Source organism: Panthera onca, chromosome C2 (assembly GCF_046562875.1).
Source record: "Panthera onca isolate mPanOnc1 chromosome C2, mPanOnc1 haplotype 2, whole genome shotgun sequence".
Classification (NCBI taxonomy): Eukaryota; Metazoa; Chordata; class Mammalia; order Carnivora; family Felidae; genus Panthera; species Panthera onca.
In genome coordinates this window covers 61,666,067-61,689,692 of record NC_138347.1, presented here as the reverse complement: position 1 = coordinate 61,689,692, position 23,626 = coordinate 61,666,067, and the positions used below count along the sequence as shown (strand labels likewise).

Genomic DNA, 23,626 nt, shown 5'->3' with positions numbered 1-23,626 from the left:
AGATTGCCACTAGACTTCTAATCAACATCATTAGATACCAAAGGCAATGCAGCAAATGCCTTTTCTGTCCTCTCTCTCCCCCCGTCACAATCCCCCAAAATATCATTTAAATATAGAATACTATACTTAGAGTATCAGAAAAGCATGAGGGCAGTCACAATATTTTTAAGCATGCAAACACTCCTATCTCTTATCCATTATTTCTGAAAGATATTTTTTTGGAAATACTATAGCAAACTGAAAAAGAATTCAAAAAAAAAGAGCAATGCATGAGTTTCTAGAACTATGGGATTAAACCAAGGGTATAAGCAGTAAAAACCCCAGCATGGCTACTGAGAATAAGGCTGAAAGTAACTGAGCCCAATAAGAACAGGCAATGAGAATCCTGAAAAAATATGTTTTCAAGAAGAAAGTGAATTCTCTATAACAAACAGTATAATTACAAAATTTAGGGATAAAGTAAAATGATATGATTCTTTTAACGACAATAAAAATATTTTAAAAAACAGAAATTTGAGAAAAAACTATATATGAAAGTTATAGCACATACATGAAACAAAACAGAAAGTGTCATGAATTTGAACAACTGACGGAGAGTAAAAAGAGTTTTTTTAGTAGAGGTATTCTTCAAGAGGTTCTAGTTTTTCACTCAAAGAAAGTATTACCTTCTCCACAGGTACATTCACACTTGTTTCATCTTAAATAAATAATATTTACAGAACTTACTGAGTTTCAATTCTTAGAATCAACTCCATGAACAAACACAGATATATAATGGGCACTAATTTTTTACCTTACATGGTAAAGAGTCAAGAAAGTATCTAGAGATAGATAAAGATAGATATAGATGGATAGACAGATATAGTATATGTGTATATATAAGTCTTTACACCTAACATTTGAAGTTATTAAGTTAAGTGATAGAAGTGCTAAAAAAAAGTAAAATGAGCATAAAGAGAGGAGCGTATAAATGGGAAAAACATTATCTTTTCCAGTTGACAATAAGAGATAACCATGTAGAGTTGTTAAATAAAACAGTAGAGATAGGCTATATTATTTACAGTAATGGAGCCCACCACTTGGAGATCTAAAAATAAAAATGCCCCAAAGGGATTACTTCTTGGGAGTGAGATTGTGGAAGATGGGGAGAAAGGGTTTATTTTTATTTCATACCTATAGATGATGGTTAGGTTTTTATTACCATTGCTTTTATGATAAAAAAAAAATAACCATCAAGATGATAGTAAACCTAAATGGCTACAAAAAGTGAAAAAAATTTATAATTTATAATCCATAAGTCTTATTATAAACAGTAGCTTCCACATCTTCTGCATTGTACAATGGCATACTTTGTTATCCACTACCACCTAAATAGGCAGAATTGACTTTCACTTCTTTTCCTTTGACCCCCTACTGAGGGTTCTAATGAGCAGCAAAATGACCAAAAGGAAAGCTACTATTGGAAGGAAAAGAAGAACATTCTGAAGACCTTACTGATCTTCTGACTTGAAAATGAGTTCCTGAATAATTGGGTGCTGTTCCAGGAGTGCCTGCCCACCACAAATTCAGAGCCTTTTTCCACAAATGGAAAGGTGGATTCCTTTATGAACCTGGTAGCAATTTAATACGGCCTGTAGCATCATGAGGTTGATTCTGAAGTCGGAGTTAGGGTAGATCTGTTATAAAACTGCATCAACTCTAATAAAATCCCAATAGCCAGGTCTGGAGCAAAGCATAGGAAGTGAGCTGTCAATGCACTGCATCACAAGCGGGGCTGAAAAGGACTGATGACAGAGGTTTAAGTGTGATTAGCACGTAAAGTCAAACTACGTTTTCAGCTGGGTCTTGGGTGAACTCTGATGCAGATCCTTGTATTGAACGAGTACCAAATGACTCTCACATTGTATCTGACTGTTTAGCGATCAATTGAGTGGAATGTTATGGGAAGGAACAAGAAGTCCTACTGGCTAATATAAGAGTGCAGACAGGGAAAGCTTACCTTCCCATCTGCTGCCTCTGGCACTCATTAGTCACACTGGCATTCAGGAGACAGCAGACAGGTGCAAGAGCTGGTGGGAAATGAAAGTTATAGAAAAGAAAGAAAAGGAGGGTATTTTTCCTAAACAACCATTACATGTGCTATTGATGACTACTCCACCAAACAAATTTTATTGGTGTTCACCAAGTTCCTACTCCATCCCAGAACCTGAGGAGGCAAGCATATGGAAATTTTAGAATAACCTTCTTATCCCTGCTTTCAGCTATTAATAACTCAGAATTGGAGTCTAATCTCAGAATAACCTGCTATGAGATCAGGAAAACCTGTTAGTTATTACAGAATGACTATTCACATCTGGTTTGATATTCTATTACCTGATTAAAAACAAAAAACAAAAAACAAAAAACAACATTATGCCAGACTGAATCATTGCTAGACTCCTGAAAATCTTACTACAGACTAGAATAGTGAAGTTTTCCTATAGTAATTATTGGAGTTTGTACCACTTAATACTAAAGGAAAGGGACATGCTAGTGCATTGATAAAAAGAGGAATAGTAATGAAGAGCATTAAATTTGGAGCTGGGTGATTTCTTCTGAATCTCAGGACTGCCACTTGCTTTGTGATGATTACCTCTCCAGGTCTGATTTTTCTCATCCCATTTTATATTTAAAGAGATGGCCTAGACAATTTCTAATATTCTTTACATATTTAAATATGTATGTGTATATATTTTGATATATACACATATGATAGTGTATATATTTTGAAGGATAATTTCTTACATTTTTTAACAGAGAGCTGTAATGTTGGAAGGATAGGGTACAAGTGGATTCACAATGGAGTTATTTATTGAACAAAATAGAGAGGAGGACATGGTTGTGACTGGAGGCTAAGCTTGCAAAACTCAGAAGACAGACTTAGTAACTGAATAATGCATAACTGCAACTTACTTGGTTCAACTATAGTTTCTACCCTCAGGTTCCTTTGCACTAAAGTAAAATAATCATGTCACGCCCATTACAATGGAATATATCACACTGCTGGAGACAACACAAGATAGTGATATCTGAAGAGGTACAAAAGGGGGAAAGACCTTGAATCCCAATGTCAAAATCTTTGGAGGAGGAATTAACACAGTACAGAAAATAGTGGTGATAGAAACTTACCCTAGGAATCAGAGAACTTTCTTTTTGTCAGGGCAAATGGGAAAAGGAAAGGAGAAAGACAGAAGGAGAGGCTGTTTTGTTGTAAATTAATTATAAAAAGAGATCCAAGGGATGGGAAGATTCTGAGCTCAAAATCCTCGACTACAGGAACCAATATTCCCGCCCCACCAACCGACACTGTTATCCTTTCATAGCCTCATTGCCAATTACTTTGCTACAGTGTGGTACTTCAAAAACTTACATTCAACCTGTAATCCACGCAAAGTAAAAAATTTCAACTTTTCGAAATCTCTTTTGCCCACTTCTTTTCTTGTATTAGTTTCACTTTCCTAGCTCTTCTTGTCACATGAACTAAAAAAGATCTTGCATCCAAGAGTCTAACGTCATCCTTAACAATGCCTAGGTTCTGATTTAACATACTGAAATATGTATTATATCTCAAGGAATGCCCTGTGTGAGATGTTATGAAAACACCTGAATTAAGAGAAGTTTGAGCTGAATTGTCAAAATAGATCTTCTGCAAGTTTTAAAGAATGTATATAGAACTTTCTCCCACATAACATCTACAGGATAGATTGGGTGACTTCCTCTGAAAAGAATAGATACTTAATGAATTATTTTGGCAGTTGATAATATACTGTCTCCATCCATCATTATTGGTAATCTCTTCAAATGATTTAAATCTTTTTAGTTAAATCTCATTATGTTTATACTTCACTTTGCACATCTAAGCTCATTGAAAGCAAAGACCACTCACTTCTTATATTTATTTGTATTGCATTAAGAGCCCTGTACCTAGCAATACTAGGAGCTCAGTCACCATGAGTGCTGACCTATATGTTATCTAACAACTCAAAAATTCTGATTTGATCACTTTGGTTATTTTTTAATTTGATTTGTTCATTTGCTATTATGTCTAAGTATCAGACTCTTAGAACTGTTTCAATGATCAGGTGAGAATCATTTGTAGTAAACATTTTCTATTCGTATGTCAACAGACAATAGCAAAGGTCTTGAAAAGACTTTTTCTATAATATTGTTTACTTTATCAAGATGTTTAGCAAGAGCATTTTTTTAGACATTGTTATTACAAACCTAAATCCATGTGTTCAAATTAATAGGTTATTAATGCAACACCAGAATTAACTATTTTTACTAAAATATGGATAATTTATTTGATCCCAAGCCCACAGTGTTATAATACAAATGACAAACGAGATATTTACTAAAGTTTTAAGGTAGATCAATACTGTTCAAGCAGTTTCTCAGAGCAGTGCCTTGCAAAATAAAATCTATACAAATAACTTCAAATAAAGTTGATAAATTTGTTTTTGATGTGAAATTATTTCATAATATCAAATTTGCAAAAAAATAACATATATTCCATCAAGGAGCACTAGGCTTTTCATGAACACAAAAAATTTTAAGTTAGTAACAACAAAATCTTAGCCTCAACAGTAGATTTTATTTCTATATTTTATTTTGATATGTGATAGTAGAAAAAAATCTGATTCACGAGGCTAAGAAATAACAAAGGCCTATAATTTTTTTTTTTAAGATTGCTTCTTTTTAATCAGGATATTTCTCAATTAAATCCATCCAGAAACCTAAAAGCAGATGAATAGAAGATTTTTTATTCAAAAGTATAAACACTAAAATGATCCAAACAATAGGATTGCCCTAAAACGATTTCAATGATTATCCACTCTTAATAATCATACTATTGTAACAATTTTCAAAACCATTTGCTATAATGTGTGGCATATATTGATGATATAATTCTGCAATTGCCCCATCATTGAGCAGGGCCCAATCAAACATAATTGAATTGGATTGTCCAAATCAGTAATGGTTGAATCCAAAATTACTCTCTCAGAGGCAGTGAAATCACTTGCATTTCATGGAACAAAAGTCATTTACTGCTAGGGAGAAGATAGTCCTCCTGTGCAACTAAAAGGTAGCCACAATAAGGAAAGTTGAAGCAAAAACAGGCACATGACATGGTCTGTCTCACCTTTTTTAAAGGGCTTTTACATCATCCTCTCCTCTGGCTTTTGCCAAGAATATAACAGAGGCAAATGGTTTCGCTGTACTCTCACATACAGGTCAAGAATTTCTCAACAAATAGAAATTTTATGAAAAACTTATAATGTAGTATGTTACATTATATTTCTAACTTATCAGTTATAATTTTTATATTATAAAAATTATAATCATGATAAAATATAATACAATTAATAATATAATAAAACAAATTTATAATTAATTTATAAATTTATAATTTATATATTATAAATACAAATGCAGTCTATATTATAAATGCGTATATCTTATAATTTTTAATGCATTACAAATTCTGAAGTTTTGACAGGAGAATTAATTAGCAGAAGAATTTATTATACTCCCATCATTAACTATTTAAAATTTAGGTCATTTTATAAAGTTTTCTGTTTTAAAAGAAAATCCCACAGGGCTGTTGTAATGGATGTGAAAGTACAATGGTTGCTTCAGATGTTTTCTAACCACGTTACATAACTCACTTCTACTAAATGACAGGTTTTCTAAAACATACGTGATTCTTAAAACTCATTTATTTCTTATCCTACCTCATGTCTCATAGCATGAATTAAAAAACCATTAGCTCCAACACCCATTCATGATAAAAACTCTCAGTAAGTGGCAACTGAGTGGCTCAGTTGGTAAAGTGACTGACTCTTGATTTCAGCTGAGGTTATGATCTCACGGTTTATGAGATTAAGCCCCCCATCGGGCTCTGCACTGACAGCACAGAACCTGCTTGAGATTCTGTCTCTTTTCCCCTTTCTCTGCCCTTCCCTTGAGCTCTCTCTCTCTCCTACAATATCTAATGGTGAGAAACTCGAAGCTTTCCTACTAAGATCAGCAACAAGGCAAGGATGTATCCTGTCATCACTACTTTTCAACATTGTACTATACATCCTAGCTAATGCAATAAGAACAGAAAAGGAAATAAAAGTTCTACAGATTTGGATAGAAGAAATAAACCATCTTTGTTCATAGATGACATGATTATCTTTGTGGAAAATATTAAAGAATCAATAAAAAAACTCCTGGAACTAATAAGCAATTTTAGCAAGGCTGTTAAGATACTTTAATATACCCAAGTCAACTGCTTTCCTATATACTAGCAATGAATAAGTAGAATTTTAAATTTAAAAAACAGCATCATTTACATTAGGATCCTCCAAAAATGAAACACTTAGGTATAAATCTAACAAAATATGTATAAGGGCTAGATGAAAATTACAAAACTCTGATGAAAAAAATACAAAAAGAACTAAATAAATGGAGAGATATTTCATGTTCATGGATAGGAACACTCATCATTGTCAAGATTTCAGTTTTTTCCAATTCGAGCTATAGATTTCATACAATCCTAATAAAAAACCCACCAAGTTATTTTGTGGATAGCAACAAACTGAGTCTAAAGTTTATACGGAGAGGCAAATAACCCAGAAGAGCCAACACAATATTAAAGGAGAACAAAGTTACAAAACTGACACTACTTAAGTTCGAGACTTACTAAAAAGCTATCATAATCAGGGACGCCTGGGTGGCTCACTTGGTTAAGCATCCAACTCTTGATTTTGGTCAGGTCATCATCTCCCAGTTCATGGGTTTGAGCCCCAAGTCAGGCTCTGTCAGTGCAGAGCCTGATTGGGATTCTCTCTTTCCCTCTCTCTCTTTGCTCCTCCCTGCCTTGTGCATTCACTCTCTCTCTCTCAAAATAAATAAATAAACTTTAAAACTATAGCAATCCAAACAGCATGATATTGGTGGAAGAATAGATGAATAGATAATTAAACAGAATATAGAGCCCAGAAACAGACCTACATAAATAGAGTCAACTGACGTTTCAAAAAGAAACAAAGGCAGTAAAATGGAGAAATATAGTCATTTCAACAAACAGTGCTGGGACAACTGGACATCCCCATGCATAAAAACAAATTCAAACATAAACCTTATATCCTTCATACAAATTAACTCATAATAGATCATAGAGCTAGATGTAAAATGCAATACTATAAAACTACTAGAAGATAACATAGGAGAAAGTCTAGATAACCTTAGATTTGGCATTGACTTTTTAGATATGATACCAAAGGCACGATCCATGAAAGAAATAGTTGATAAACTAAAATTAAAATTGCTGCTCTGCAAAGTACACTGTCAAGAAAATGAGAAGACAAACCACAGATAGAGAGAAAACATTTGCAAAAGACATATCTGATAAAGGTCTGTTATCTAAAATATACAAAGGATTCTTAAAACTTTATAAGAAAATAATTCTATTAAAAAATGGGCAAAGATCTTATTAGACACCTCACCAAAGAAGACATACAGATAGCACATAGCATATAAAAAGGTGCCTCACATCATATGTCATCAGGGAAACACAAATTAAAATGAGATATTACTGTATGCCTATTAGAATGCCAAAATCTGGAACACTGACAACACCAAAGGTTGGCAAGGATATGGAGCACCAGGAACCCTCATTCATTGCTGGTAGGAACGCAAGTGATACAGCCACTTTAGAAGGCAGTTTGGTGGTTTGTTACAAAACTAAATATACTCTTTCCATATGATCTAGCAATTGTGCTCTTTGATATTTACCCAAAATAGTTGAGAACTATGTCTACACAAATCTTCCACATGGATGCCCGTGAGAGCTCTATGCATAATTGCCAAAAGTTGGAAGCAACTGACATGTCCCGTCAGTAGGTGAATGCATTAATAAACTGTGGTGTATCTAGACAGTAGAATAAATGAGCTCTTACACCATGAAAAGACATGGGGGAGACTAAATGTATGTGACTAAGTGAAGGAAGCTAATCCTAAAATGTTACATAGTGTATGAGTCCAACTATATGACATTCTGGAAAAGGCAAAACTACAGAGATAGTAAAAAGAACAATGGTTGCCAGGGGGAAGGAAGGATGAATGGGCAGAGTATGGGGGATTTTTACCTCTGGGAAATTACTCTGTGTGATACTATAATGGTGGATACATATCATTATAAAATCATCCAAACCAATAGAATCAATAATACCAAGAGTGAAATGGTGTAAACTATGGACATTGTAACAAATGTACCACTCTGGTCAGGAATGTTGATAATGGGGGAAGTTTTGCATGTGGAGATCTCTTTGCATATTTGCGCAATACTTCTGTGAACCTGAAGCTGCTCTAAAAATAGATTTTTTAAAAAGAAGTTCTTATCTCTTTAAAAAAAAAAGTAATTAGCTATGGCTTCTGACTCCTCTGGGGTAGAATTGTGTGTGTGTGAGTGAGTGTGTGAGTGTGTGAGTGTGTGAGTGTGAGAGCGTGTGTGTGTGTGTGTGTGTGTGTGTGTGTGTGATGTGGTTGTATAGAAAAGTGTCACTTTATTGACACCGTTGTTATCTGCCTTTGTTTTTACCTGGCTGTGGTTAGTTCAGTGCTGGCTTTGCTCATCAGATGCTTGTAGATTTCTCACACACCCTTTCCTAACTGCTGGGGTCTCCCTCCTGAAGCTCCCTTTACAGGATAAATGCATCTTCCTGTGCTGGTTACTTTATTCCTCCATTAGCCTTAGGTTTGTTGGCTGAGGTCTCCTTGCTTTTCCAGGCAACTCCCATAAGCAGCATCTAAGACAACCTCAAGGAAGTTCCCTTAAAGAGTCCACACCAGGTCCATGGGAAACATTCCCACATCTTTAGCCCACACAATCTGGGCATGAAGACTGTCCCAGCTATTGCTACCACTCTGCTTTCTATGAGTGCAAGCAGCTCCAGACGTGGTCTCAAGCATGTGTCAGACACAAGTCTACTATTCCTCAAACTACAGGAATGTTACTTAAGCTTTCTGATTGATCCCACTGAAGTCCCTCACACCTGCACACTATGAAGAAGTCCCCCTGCTCCCCGCCCACCCCACCACCACCTGCATCTACCTTGGACAGTGTGAAGGTAGTGAATTCACATGATTTGAACATTTTTTTAGGGAAAACTTTTCCCAAGTTCTCAACTTCCCTTCTCTAGGCCACTATGTCTCCTTTATCAGCTAAAGGTATGTGGTCAGGTAAGGGACATAAAACCAGTATTTTCAAGCCTCCTTTGCAAATCTTGTGAATATGGCTCATCCCTTTGCTTTGGACTATGAATTCAGAATTTGCTACCTTTCTTTTGGCTCTGAACTTTCTGGGCACTCAGTATTAACCATGAGTTTGAAAAAGATTAATTTTAACAACTCGCTATATATAAAGTTCTTTTTTGTAATTTCCAAATTTGCAAGTAATACTTCCATACTCATGTGTTTGTACTCATAGCCACATGAGTGCCTTCTTTTTTATGTTTTTATTTATTTTTGAGAGAGAGAGAGACAAAGCATGGGCTGGGGAGGGGCAGAGAGAGAGAGAGAGGGAGACACAGAATTTGAAGCAGGCTCCAGGCTCTGAGATGCAGGACAGAGCCCAATGCAGGGCTTGAACTCGTGAACCGCAAGATCATGACCTGGGCCAAAGTCAGATGCTCAACTGACTGAGCCACCCAGATGCCTCTATAGCCACATGAATGCCTTCTAAACTAGGAGTGGAACATGTACCAAGCAGATGTGCCTGAACCTTGCTTGGCCTTTCAGTGATCTCTGTAGACATGTGCTGCAGAGATGTGCAGTCTTTTAAAGACTTATTAGTCTTTTAAAGACTAATACAGAACTAGAGTTTTTCTAATCCATGACATGCCACACAAAGTTAAAATATATGAAGAGTAATAACAGGAAAAGCATTGTTCATAGGATTGTACAAAACCCAGCTCCTCTGACAACATAAATAATGGGCATGATCTATAATATATTAATATATATGCATGTTTCAATATGTATAGTATCATTTACTATAAGATTGCAGTTCTGAGAACTAAAAATTTAAAGAACAAAATTTTAAATCAGACATTTCTATAACAAGATACAGAGCAGAGAAGATCATTATCTCTCAGTTATTTTACTTAACTATTATTTAAAAATCTTCTGCTAAGTTCTTTGGTCCATTTCTATTATCAGCATAAGTAGAGAGTATTTACTAAATAGGTATGATAAAATCCTTACCATCTTTAAATGTTGAGGTCTATAATATGTGAGTAAATCAATAGCCAGGTATTAATATAAACCAAGGAAACTCCATTTTTGGATTTGTGATTTGCTTATTTGAAAATGTGCTCACCCTCACAATTTTCTACAAGTCCCACAAAATGCAGAAATATTTACAAGCACTCAGAATGGTAGACAGATGAAGCAAAGCTGAACCAATCTGAAGATGTTTCATTAAAGGGAGAAGAGGAGAGGTGGGGACAGGCCAGAACCTTGGGAAGAACCTTCCTTCCAAATATTTATCCTCAACCCAGACCATCAATTAGTATTTCAGATTTAAAGAGCATAAATCCAGGAATTACTAAATTCTATTAAAAATAATTTCCCGTACGGGCGCCTGGGTGGCTCAGTCTGTTGGGCGTCCAACCCTTAAGCTGGCTCAGGTCATGATCTCGCGGTCTGTGAGTTCAAGCCCCGCATCAGGCTCTGTGCTGACAGCTCAGAGCCTGGAGCCTGCTTCAGATTCTGTGTCTCCCTCTCTCTCTGACCCTCCCCCGTTCATGCTCTGTCTCTCTCTGTCTCAAAAATAAATAAACGTTAAAAATTAAAAAAAAAAATTCCTGTAAATTAAGTTAGTTGAATATCTACATAAATGAAATGAACTGCATTTTGAATCTGGGTGTTAGTTGTAATGAACTCTGAAAGGGAGGGGTCATTTGGAGCTTTGGACATTCACAGAGGATGGCAGGGGCCCCGGGTGGGGCATCCCAAGTGGGATCCTATAAGAGCTCAAAGTTGTGCAAGGGTTTTGAGAAAATGGAGAAGAATCTACAAAAATAAGAGAAGAGATACACAAACATTTCTTTCTTTTGAAGAAAATGTAAGACCCTAAAGAAGCTTCTAAAAGTTGCTTGACTTGCATACTTGAGGTTCCCAGTAACCCCCAGATACCAGGATGAGAGATGACGACTAGTATTTCAATCTGTCTTTCTCCCATCTCTTCAAAAGCCTAGTGCCTATCCTTCCAATGCTCAGTCTTTCTCCCCTGGGAAATGAGAAGGGGTAGTGCTGATATGTATGTGCCTCTTCCAGAGGTTAGACACCCATGGCCTCTACCTCAGTCTCTCCTCAGCAACCGCTCTCTCATTATTCTGTCTCATTGTTATAGTCTAAGTGTTCTAAGAGGAATATTTATAGCAATACAGGCCTACCTCAAGAGGGAAGAACAACCTGACACCAAAAGGAGCTAGAAAAAGAACAAAGCCCAAAACCAGCAGAAGGAAGGAAATAAAGATGAATGATATAGAAACAAACAAACAAACAAAAAAAATACTAGAACCTATCAATAAAACCTATTCACTATATTTTGTGAAAACAATTCTGCCAAAGGACTTCTATATCTTTTCCCTTCCAAGATGTTACACCTCTACCCCTTGGATGAGAGTGAGAGCACTAGATAATTTATTCAAAATGACTAATCAACAGGCACACCCTGCTACAATCCTTGAGGTAACTTAACAGCTATTTATCCTCTCCGCTTAGGAGTTCACTTTCAATCTTCCCTGCTAGGGGGAAAAAAAAAAAGACCAGGCTTCACCAAGATTTGCTGCCACGATGAGACTAGAAATGTGATAGGTTCTTGGAGATTGTGGAGGGCTGGTACGTATTGTGACATTAGCTTTCTTCAAGGCTGATTATAGCTTCGCTGCTCCTGCCAACACACACGTAACTCACAACTTTTTCTCAAGCTTTCATCTATTCAGTCATGTAAGTGGCCTTGAAAATAAACTAACATGCTGATTTAGCAAGGGTATAAAAGAAGTCAAGTATGAAGTAATCTTGGTAAGTCTACAGATAGATGTGCAAATGTGGGTCTGGGTATATCTGTGGTGCTGATAATGGGAGGTGGTGTTATATATGTTTGCTGTTTTGTTGTTTTTGTTTTTTCCATTTAACTTGGAAACATTAGGGAATAAAAGAAAGTAAATTTGACTCTCAGTAAAGAAAGTAACCCTGCAAAATATGATTTAGGCAAATGCAAATTTGATAGGCCAAATAGATTTTTCCAGGCTTAATGATTTTCGAAGGCCATTTAAAAGGCTGATGTGGCATTTTTGTCTTGCAAATCCCTTTAGAACTCCAGAATTCAAACAGATAATGCAGGATAAGCCCATTGAAAGAAAGAGGCTCAATTCCAAATTTCCACCTTAAAAGAATGGAAATGGCAGGAGGTGTATTATTTATCCCCCAAGTATATTCTGCATTGCTAAAGAGCTTAGGCAAAAATGGAAAGCTAGTGAGTGGGTTATGGGGTGAGAGGGAAGGGCCTGACTTGTTGCTATTGTTTATGGTGTACCCAGTACTACACTGGCATTTGCATGCATGACATCCTCTATCCTAGAAATACTAGGCTGATAAAGAGCATGAATGATTCCACAAACTGTGTACTACCAGTAACAATCTAGATGTGACATTAGCCATGAAAGCCTTTATGATTCTAACATTTAACATCCAGGGCAGATCCTATGTGGCTAATTAACAACTGAGGTCATTCTGACATTGAGTGGGCAAGCACCTTCTCTTAGTTCGTTAGGATTATCCTAGATCATATATGTTCTCTTATAGCAGGCATTATATCTTTGCAAGAACACACAATTTTCACTTTTGGAACTTTTACATTTATTTAAGTTCAACACAGTAATATTGCTTCTCTCAATCTTAAATCTACTTCAATTTCACTCCTACACTTTCTACTATTTGGGCGGACTTTCTGCTGTCTTCTTGTTATGTGATATTAGATATCAGATTAAGAATTTAATAACACTGAGCTTAAAGTTTGGCTGGAACAGCAGAGTTTATGTTAAGACACTGAACATAGTGGAGCATTCTCAGAGGGATGGAAAATGACTGACTCTTACAGAAGCTGAATATAGCAAAAAAAAAAAAAATTGTGCACATACATTCAGATGATTTAAATCAAGGAAAAGCCTTTAAACTGGCAAACTAGGATTCTTTTTCCAGTACAAAAGCATGACACAGTGTACCATTTCAACTGAGTCACAGAGATATGTGAGAAATTCAACTTTATGAAATAATAGATGGGAAAAGAAATTTGAGGAATTGTAGGAATAAGGCAAGAGTTCCCTTTAGTCTCTTAATGCTAATGTGGTCCTTTATTTTTTCAGGTCAGTTCATGCTAAAAATTAAAAAAAAAAAAAAAGTGGAACAGAGGGGGAGGGAAGTGAAAATAAAATAAGATAAAAATAGGGAGGCAAACCATAAGAGACTCTTAACAATAGAGAACTGAGGATTGCTGGAAGGGAAGCCAGTAGGGCGATAGGCTAAATGACTGATGGACATTAAGGAGGGCACTTGTTGTGATAAGCTCTGGGTGTTATGTCTAAGTGATGAATCACTAAATTCTACTCCTGAAACCAATACTATACTGTATGTTAACTAACTTGAATTTAAATAAAATCTTGGAAGAAAAAATTAAAAAAAAATTTGTTTAAGTGGAAAATGGAAATGAGATTTGGAGATGCAGCTAAGACTGATTATAGCACTAGGAGCTGACAAAGCTAGTAATAAGAGAAAGGGATATATTGGGGCGTCTGAGTGGCTCAGTTGGTTAGGCGTCCAACTTCAGCTCGGGTCATGATCTCACGGTTTGGGAGTTTGAGCCCCACGTCGGGCTCTGGGCTGACAGCTCAAAGCCTGGAGCCCACTTCGGATACTGTGTCTCCCTCTGTCCATCCCTCCACTGATTGCACTCTGTCTCTCGCATTGTCTCAAAAATAAATAAATATTAAAAAATAAAATTAAATTAAAAAAAGAGGCACATGCTCTAAAAAAAAAAAAAAAAAAGAGAGAAAGGGATATATACATGGGAAATATACAAAATCCAACATCGCAAAATCCAAAGTCAAAGTGGGGATTGGAGAGGAGAAATAAAATCATCCTGAAGGTGTTAATTTGGTGGCTATGCCAAGAGGTTTTGTTTTGTTTCATTTTACATTTTAATTTTTTGATTAGAGTTTAGAGAAGATGGGAGGAGGATGAAAAACATCCTCTCTGAGTGACAGAATGACCCTAAAGAATAAGGATGGATCTGGGAGGAATCAGTCTTCTAAAGCAGAACCCTGCAGAAGTGGCATTCCTTCTGCAGGAGCTGATAAATGGCCAGCTCCTGGCTGGGCACTTCCTGAGACTGTCACATAGTTGTAGTTATTAGAAAGGTGCTCCACAAACTGAGTCACAATTTTTCGTCCTGTCACTTTCCACTATTAATCTTCACTGTGTCTTCTGGAGCTACACAGAATAATCACAATCCTTCTTTTCCAGGAGAACAACCCAAACAACCTTGGAGAGAGAAGTCAGGGAAAAATAGCCAAGTGATGGGACTGTTGGTTATAAGAAAGCAATTTCTCAGGTAGGTCAAACTCTGAAAGGGAGAACCAAGAAAGATGCTGGAATGCAGAGAGGAAGCTGAAAGCTGAGTCAATTTCCAAACGAAGGAAAATTACAATAAAATACAGAAACAAAGTGGTACACTTGTAAAAATAACTTGGAAGAAAGGAAGCTGTTGACAACTTGAAGGATATAGAAAAAAGAAAAATATACTTATAATCCAATTTGAGAGACAGGAAAATATGTAATAAGCATAATGAATATATTGCATGGAGGCTAAAATCAAGCTATGGTACATCATTGGCATTAAATCATGATTTGTATGGTAAGTATTGTAATTTTAAGTTTCAGAGTATAAGAAGATATCCTGAACTGCATTCAAGCTTCATTCTGGAGGAGAAAACATATGAGGAGAAATGAAGCAGCATTATGAGCATCTCTGGGAGAAGGATAAACCAATGTGATTAGACAGACTCTAGCATGGTCCCCACAACCTCTGCCTCAGGGTATTCATGCCTTTTCTAATCCTCTATCCTTGTATATAAGTGGAACTGTGATGTGCTTCTTTTCTTTTTTTAACATTTATGTTATTTAACATTTATTTTGAGAGACAGCCAGCAAGAGTGGGGGAGGGGCAGAGAGAGAGAGAGAGAGAGCAGAGAGTGAATCCTACGCAGGCTCCACACTGTCAGCATGGAGCCCGTTGAGGGGCTTGTACTCATGAGTCATGAAATCATAACCTGAGTTGAAATCAAGAGTTGGATGCTTACCTGACCGAGCTACCCAGGTCCCCTAGTGACTTGCTTCTGATCAACAGAATACAACAAAGGTAATGGGGTACATGCAATTACATTATATAAGATTGTTATGCCTTTTCCTTTCTGGTTTTGAAGAGACAAGCTGCCATTTTGTGAACTGTGTTTGTAGTGAATGTGAGAGTGGCCTTCAGCTGACAGCCAGACAGACTGATGCCCTCAGGTCCAGAAGCCCACAAGGAACTGAATTCTGCCTACAAATACATGAATAAGGAAGTGAATCCTTCCCCAGAGGAGATCACAGCCCAGCTGACACCTTGATTGCTGCCTTGCAGAGTATTCAATTAAGTCATGGCTGGGTTCCTGACTCACAGAATCTGAGAGATAATAAATGTATGTTGTTTTTATCTACTAAATTTGTTAGAGTATTGTCAATAGCAATGAATAAATAATACCGCCAGTTCAATGGTCTACAAGAGAAGGAGACATAGGAAGCACTCTTGGCAACAGGACTATGATTTTCTCAAAGAGACAGTTGTACCTCACTCTGGACTAGACTAGTCTAGACTTTCACAGGAGCTTCCATATGGTCTTTTACTCTTGATATCAAAAAAAGGATTAATAAATGCATGTCTGTGTTTATTGAGTACATTGTATTTACCTACTACAAAAGTCCTCTCTGAGAGCAGGAAGCATTAGTAGACAATCTCAGATACCTCTCCAACAGAGAAGTACTGATACTTACAAAGGAGTCAAAATCCTGCCCAGGGCATGAGTCTTATTATTAAGAATAGAAGGGAGAAGAGGAAAGGAGATAATGAAATAAGTTAGAAGTTATAAATTATATAACATCAATTAGAAATTTTAGGATAGTTTAATAGTGACAATTTCTTAAAGATTATAAATATTCATTGACAATACATGTGTATCTTTTGTAATAATGAAATATATGTGTGAGGGGCACCTGGGTGGCTCAGTTGGTTTAGCGTCTGACTCTTGATTTCATCTCAGGTCCTGATCTCATGGTTTGTGAGATCAAACCCCATGTCAGGCTCTATGCTGACAGCGTGGAGACTGCTTGGGATTCTCTCTCTCTCTCTCTCTCTCTCTCTCTCTCTCTCAAAATAAACAAACTTAAAAAAAAGAGAGAGAAACTTAAAAATTATGTGAAAATACTGCAAATCATTAAAGAACTAGTTAATTGTGAGTTCACATTCCTAGAATTTTCCACAGTATTATTCAGGTCCCTGATTTCTAATTTTTTCCTTTTTTTTTTTTCTTTCTGTAGTTTTCTTGCCTTTGGATAATCTTACTGGGTGTGGGTCTGGGTCTATGTTATTAGATCATTATGATGCCCATGTTCAATAGGACAGGCAATATTCTTACTACTCCAATTAATAATGACATGTGACAAGGCCTTCAGGGAGGGCACTGCCATTTTCATACACACAAAAAACCAGTATTCAGGATCGCTCTTACTTATTGGCCCTCTCTTATTAATTTCTGAAATCCAGCTGGTTGGGAAGGTTCCTGCTCTTTTTATCAAGCCTCAAAGGACTGAAAAAGAAGTGGGAAATAAAAATAAAATCCTTTCTTCAGCTATGGAGATTAGAAAACAACTTGCCCAGCATCTAGTTTTCTCATAAGATGCAGGGTAGAGAAAAATAAGTCAAAAAAGAAGTTGAGTCCCCATGACCATGGAAATCTTAAAAGAACCAGGGGACAAAAAGAAGAATACATTTTTATTAAAAGCAATAGTTTCAGGAAATCCGAATAAAGGATCGCAAACAATCATTACCTTTAAAAAAATTTTTTTTAATGTTTATTTATTTTTGAGACAGAGAGGGACAGAGAATGAGTGAGGAGGGGCAGAGAGAGAGGGAGACACAGAATCTGAAGCAGGCTCCAGGCTCTGAGTGGTCAGGACTCAAACTCACAAGCTGTGAGATCATGATCTGAGCCGAAGTCAGACGCTTAACCAACTGAGCCACCCAGGTGCCCCCAATTGTTAGCTTTAATTCAATATTTTCCTAATCTACAGAAATCATTACTGAAGCAAAATACCACTAACTGAAGGAAAACAATTATTAAGTGTGCTCATGTGACAGTTTAATGCTTGCTTGCATAATGATCTAAATTGGTAATACTTGCATGGGGATCTGCATCCCTATTTACAGTAGAGAACACCCAGCTTTTTCTTTTCCTTTTTTTTTAAAGTTTATTTATTTTTGAGAGAGAGCCAGTGGGGGAGAGACAGAGAGAGAATTCCAAGCAGGCTCTGCACTATCAGTGCAGATCCCGTCTCAGGGCTCAAACCCACGAACTGTGAGATCATGACCTGAGCCAAAATCCAGAGTTGGATGTTCAACTGACTGAGCCACCCAAGTGCCCCAAGACCACTCAGCTTTTATCTGTAAATTCTAAGGGCATCCTATGTTTGTGCCTAAACATCAGATTAGTCCTTTGATAGTTTCAATTCCTGAATTTCAACCACAATTTTAATAAAATAAAGTTTATTTGTTCTCTTGTGACCCAAGCGTCCTTTGTAGTATGTTCCAGGAACTCAGTCCCCAGCCAAGTTCCCATGTTAGGCTTTCTGGGAAGGTAGTGTTTCCTGTTAGCTCCCAGACAACATTTTGGAACCTAGAATCCTTACCCTGGATGCATGCTGAATCTCCTGTCCCAACATCTGGTTTTTCATAATGACTTCTGCCCTGCCTGTACCTCCTCCTTAATATCAACTATGAGGCCACTAACCATCTGTCCCTAATGTTCTTCCAGGTTGAGCTCTCCCTAGACTGTCCATCTAGGAAATCATCAAGCTCCTAGGGCGAAGGAACATTCACACATCACAAGTTGTTCTAAGAACAAGAACAAAAGAACAATTTATTTTGCAACACAGTTTAAAACACATTAATCTTAAATATTCCCAGTTTGACCAGAGAAATTCTTTTAATTTTTTTAAATGTGTACTTATTTTTGAGAGAGCGAGACGGAACATGAGCAAGGGAGAAGCAGAAAGAGAGGGAGACACAGACTCCAAAGCAGTCTCCAGGCTCTGAGCTGTCAGCACAGAGCCTGATGCAGGGCTCGAACCCACAAACAGGGTATCATGACCTGACCTGAAGTCAGATGCTTAACCAATTGAGCCACTCAGGTGCCCCAAGAAGTTCTTTTACGTAAAGAACATCTCCTAGAACTTGACCCATTATCTATTAGGAAGAAGTGTATAGTAGAAAAGTCCATAACTCTGGAATCAGAACTGGATTTAAATCTAGACTTTTTCATTTACTATGGGATCTGGTTCTAATCCTGTTTTTTTTCTTTTCCCTCTGAGCCTCAGTTTCATCATGAGACTAATGATAACAGCTTCCACCACCTTTACCTGAAACGTGAAAATAAAATTACAAAATTGCTCTGTAGACTACTAATTCTGTGTTGCAGATTATCAAGTTCTACATAGAAAAAACTATTTTTACTAAGATGTGCATAGAATGATGAAACAGTACAAGTAATTCTTTCCAGTCTTTTTTTTTTTAGCACTTTTATCAGGATATGATTTCTATATTATAAACTTCACTCATTTAAAGTATAAAACTTATTTTTACTATATTTATAGTGTTTTGCAGCTATCATCATAATCCAATTTTAGAAAATTTCACCACTTCCCAAAGAAACTTGTATTATACCTGTTAGCAGTCATTTCTCCATCTCATTCTCCTCCCTCCAGCCAGAGGCAAGCACTCATCTACTTTCTGTCACCAGATTTACCTATTCCGAGATGTTTCATACAAGATGTGTTTTCTGTAACTGGCATCTTTCATTTGGAAGAACTGATTTTGAGGTTTATACATGTTGTCGCATGTATCAGTATTTTCTTTCTTTCTCCCCCAATTGTTCTATTGTGCTAAAATACACATAATGTAAAATTTACAATCTCAACTATTTGTAAGGGTACAGTTCAGTGGTATTAAGTGCACCTATATTGTTGGTGCAACCATCACAACTATCCACTTGAGAACTCTTTTCATCTTGTAAAACTGAAATTCTACACCCATTAAACAATAACTCCCCACTCCCTCCACCTGAAGCCCCTGGCAACCATTATTCTACCTTCAGTCTTTATGAATTTGACTAACTCTAGGTACCTCATACAAGTGCAATCATTCATTATTGTCTTTTTGTGACTGGCTTACTTCACTTTAACATAGTATCTTCAACATTCATCCTTGGAACATATGTTAGAACTTCCTTTTTAAGACTGGATGATAGTCATTTATATGCATATTTCACTTTTTTATTATCCATTCATTTGTTGACGAGCATTTGGGTTGCTTCCACCATTTTGTGAATAATGCTGCTATGAACATTAGTGTACCAATATCTTTTCGAGACCCTGCTTTCAGTTCTTTTGGGTCTACATTCCAAAGTGGAATTTCTCTATTATGTGGTAATTCTCTTTTTCATTTTCTGAGGGACTGTCAAACTGCATGTACCATTTTACATTCCTACCAACTTGTGCACAAGGGTTCCAATTTCTCCATATCCTCACCAGTACTTGTTATTTTGTTTTGTTCCTAATAGCCATCATAATGGATGTAAGGGTGGTATCTCCTTGTGGATCTGAGTTGCATTTCCTTAATGGTCAGTGAGGTCAAGCATCTGTTTATGCCCTTATTGACCATTTGTATATCTTCTTTGGAGAAATGTCTATTCAAGTCCTTTGTCCAATTTTGAGCTGAGTTATTTTTGCTGTTGAGTTTTGGTTCCCTGATACCTCATTCATTTTTATCATAGAATAGTATCTCACTGTATAGCCACATCACATTTGTTTTTCCATTTCCACCCTTTTAAAATTAGAAAGTTTTTTTATAGTATTAACAATAGCACAAAAGATAGCCACTGAACATCCTCATGTCATCACTATTGCAAGAAAACCACATATTCATTCAACAAACATCTAACAAATACCTCCAATATGTCAAGTGTGGCACTAGGCATACAATTTTCATAAAGGCATGGATTTGAGATCATACTATACACAAATATTCTGAACATCTCATTCCTGTGCTAATATTAAATATACGCTTCAGAACTTATATTCATAACATCTGCAAGTATATATTTTAAACAAATCTTCAAAGTGATACAAATATTATGCCTGATTAATTGGGCAAAACTTTTCTAAAATCTGAGCTAGAGAAAGTGATAGAATCTGTAGAGGCATAGTCAATGAATCACTGTTTCTGGTAGTAGCTGCAATGAATAGACAAAAGAGTGGGAAAATGCCAATATAAATCGTGGCACCTGCCCAACTAGTTTTTACAAAAGAAAATGGAACCAGAAAGAATAAATATATTGCAGTTATAAAACATGTGAAATACTATAAAAGATAAAGAAGAGATGTAAAATATCTGAGTAGATATCTGGTATGTATGACAGAGGAGTTCATTTTCTGTTAAAACAAAAAATAGCAACATCTTAACTGATTCAAAACATCTGGAAGAAGGAGAATGTTAATAATATAATTTGAGGATTATAACACATAAGAGAAACTCATTTTATGGCTTTTAATTGTCCAGAAAAGCTCAAATTTGCAGACATATTGCCAAGCACTAGCTCCACTGAAATAAACTAGGACCAAGGAATAATTTACAAATAACACACCAAACATAAGAAGAGTAGCAGTGGTTTTCTCTTTATGTCACTATTACCTTTATTTCTAGGTAGGCTGCTTTCTCAGTTCTGTTAAATGGGTAAATCATTCCCTCAGTCAGGTGTCTAGTCTTCTCATGCCACTCACCGGCTGGACCTCTTCATGAAGGTGACAGACATATTCCTTAGCTGTGTTCCAGCCAGCAGGGAATTCATGATTTTGTAGATCCCTCCTCATGGTGAGATGCACTAGGTCAGGTGCAGCATAGCATAACAATGAATTTCTACTGGTACTAACAACCTGATTTAAAATATTCGCCCATATTTTCTGTGACTAAATGTTTCTTTAGCACTTACTTGTATCCTTTAGAGCAGGGATCGGCGACTTTTAAAAAATTTTTTTAATGTGTACTTATTTTTGAGAGACAGAGGCAGAGCATGAGCATTGGAGGGGCAGACACAGAATCCAAAGCAGGCTCCAGGCTCTGAGCTGCCAGCACAGAGCCCGACGCGGGGCTTGAACCCACAAACTGCAAGATCATGACCTGAGCTGAAGTCAGACACTTATCCGACTGAGACACCCAGGTGCCCTGCAACTTTTTTTATTTTAAAGTAAAAATTTTAGTCTTTGTAGGCTGCTCTCTGCCGTAACTGCTTGCCTCTGCATGTGGCAGAAATGCAGCCATAGTAAATATATGAGGAAATGGTGTACTTGTGTTCCAATAAACTTTATTCACAAAAATAGGTGGCAAGCTGGATTTGCCTGGCAGGCCACAGTTTGCCAGCTTCTACTTCATGGGTATAATCTTAGCAGGAGGGAGATGCATTTCTGGAAACAAAGTGCTAACTAACTCAGCACTAACCAAAGCAGTTAGAGTACATCATTATAACTTAGTTCCCTTGGGGATGTGGTCTCTTCATCTTTCAGGGGAAATTGCTCCCAAAGTCACTTCAAGCCTTCACAAGGTTTCTTTTGGCTACCTTACATGTAGCTGTTGGTCAATCCTACAAGATTACAGAGACATTTATGATGCTCTTCATAATGTCAAAGTTCCCCTACCACTTCCCAAATGCCTGTGTCCTTTAACCTTTGTTCCTGCTCATTTCTTTGAAGGTGAAGAGAACAGCCTCTGTAAAACCTGTGTGCTCTGATTCAGTATAATAGCACTAGAGTTGTTGGAAAGGAGGGCCATGGAGCACAGAATTTTTGTCAGAGCTACAAGAGTCTAAAACTACTCTGAGAGGACAAAATAATGGCAGACAGAGAGGCCACAATGAGGAAACAGCTATATATATATGTATATGTGTGTGTGTGTGTGTGTGTATGTGTATATATATATTTTTTAATTTACTTTAGGATAATATGGAAGAGAGCATTTACAATACAATATGCTAACTTCATTAGTCACAAGTGTCCAAGATGGCTGTGTTAGCTTCCAGTGGTCATGAGAGAATTCTGCCATAAAAAAAAAAAAAAAAAAAAAAAAAAAAATATATATATATATATATATATATATATATATATAAATATGTGCAGTGTACTGAATGGCTTCTTAGATATGTATCCAGCTTTTTTCTTAAGGTTTATTTCTTTTTTTGAGAGAGAGAATGTGCACAGGGGAAGGACAGAGAGAGAGGAGGACAGAGGATCCAAAGGGGGTTCCGTGCTGAAAGTAGCAAGCCTGATGTGGGGCTCAAACTCACGAACCATGAGATCATGACCTGAGCTGAAGTTGTACACTCAACCGACTAAGCCACCCAGGCGCGCCTGAAATAATTTCCTTTAAAAGCTGGATACAGGGGTGCCTGGGTGGCTCAGTCAGTTAAGCGTCTGACTTTGGCTCAGGCTCAGGTTTCAGGAGTTTGAGCCCCATGTCGGGCTCTGTGCTGACAGCTTGGAGTCTTCTCACACTCTGTCTCCCTCTCTTTCTCTCAAAAATAAATATACATTAAATTTTTTTAAAAAAAAAGGAAATTATTTCAGAGACATATAGTCTTCTATCAGTTCAGTACTGTGCAGAGATCAAAGGGTACATGTTTATTACACTTGGTGAAAGTTGTCTAGTAGAAAACAAAATCCTTACACTCATGGAACTTGTAATAGATTAACCTTTCAAATGGGGAGAGTATATTTAAACATTTATACTTCAGAAGTTTGTGGTCAGCCTCAATCTAACCATTAAAAAAAACAAAAAAACACAGGTGAAATGCACCAAGGATTTTCAGTCACTGGGCTAGAGTTGAGATGTGATGTGGAGCACATTGATGGATTTTGTCCAAGTTTCAGATGAGGTAACTTAGGTGAGGTAGGTCAGATATCAATACACTTCCTCTGGAATCCTGTGACACTGTTCAAGAGAAGCAATTAAAGACTTACAGACTGTAGAAGGTTTTACTGTAGGTAGCGGGGATGGATGGAGGGATGGATCCAGCTAGAAATTTCTTACTGAGATATACCCAAAGCACAAAGAGAGCTGGGGGGGGGGGGGGGGGAGGGCTGAGTATACAAGGAGGGAGGAGAAATCTACATAATA

The 23,626-nt window shown here is 36.9% G+C and overlaps 1 protein-coding gene and 1 long non-coding RNA gene across 3 annotated transcripts in view; one reads left to right on the top strand and one right to left on the bottom strand.

Annotated features, from left to right (window-relative positions):
* Window positions 1-15,805, top strand: part of LOC132684179 (uncharacterized) — a 46,299-nt gene extending 30,494 nt beyond the window's left edge. The window contains exons 5-7 of the mRNA XM_081796547.1: window positions 14,617-14,704; window positions 15,028-15,188; window positions 15,576-15,805. The gene's annotated coding sequence lies outside the window, so the exon portion shown is untranslated. The remainder of the gene's footprint in view (window positions 1-14,616; window positions 14,705-15,027; window positions 15,189-15,575) is intronic.
* The window catches only part of LOC132684177 (uncharacterized), a 406,296-nt gene that overhangs the window by 86,245 nt on the left and 296,425 nt on the right, over window positions 1-23,626 (bottom strand). The gene's annotated exons all lie outside the window — the stretch shown is intronic.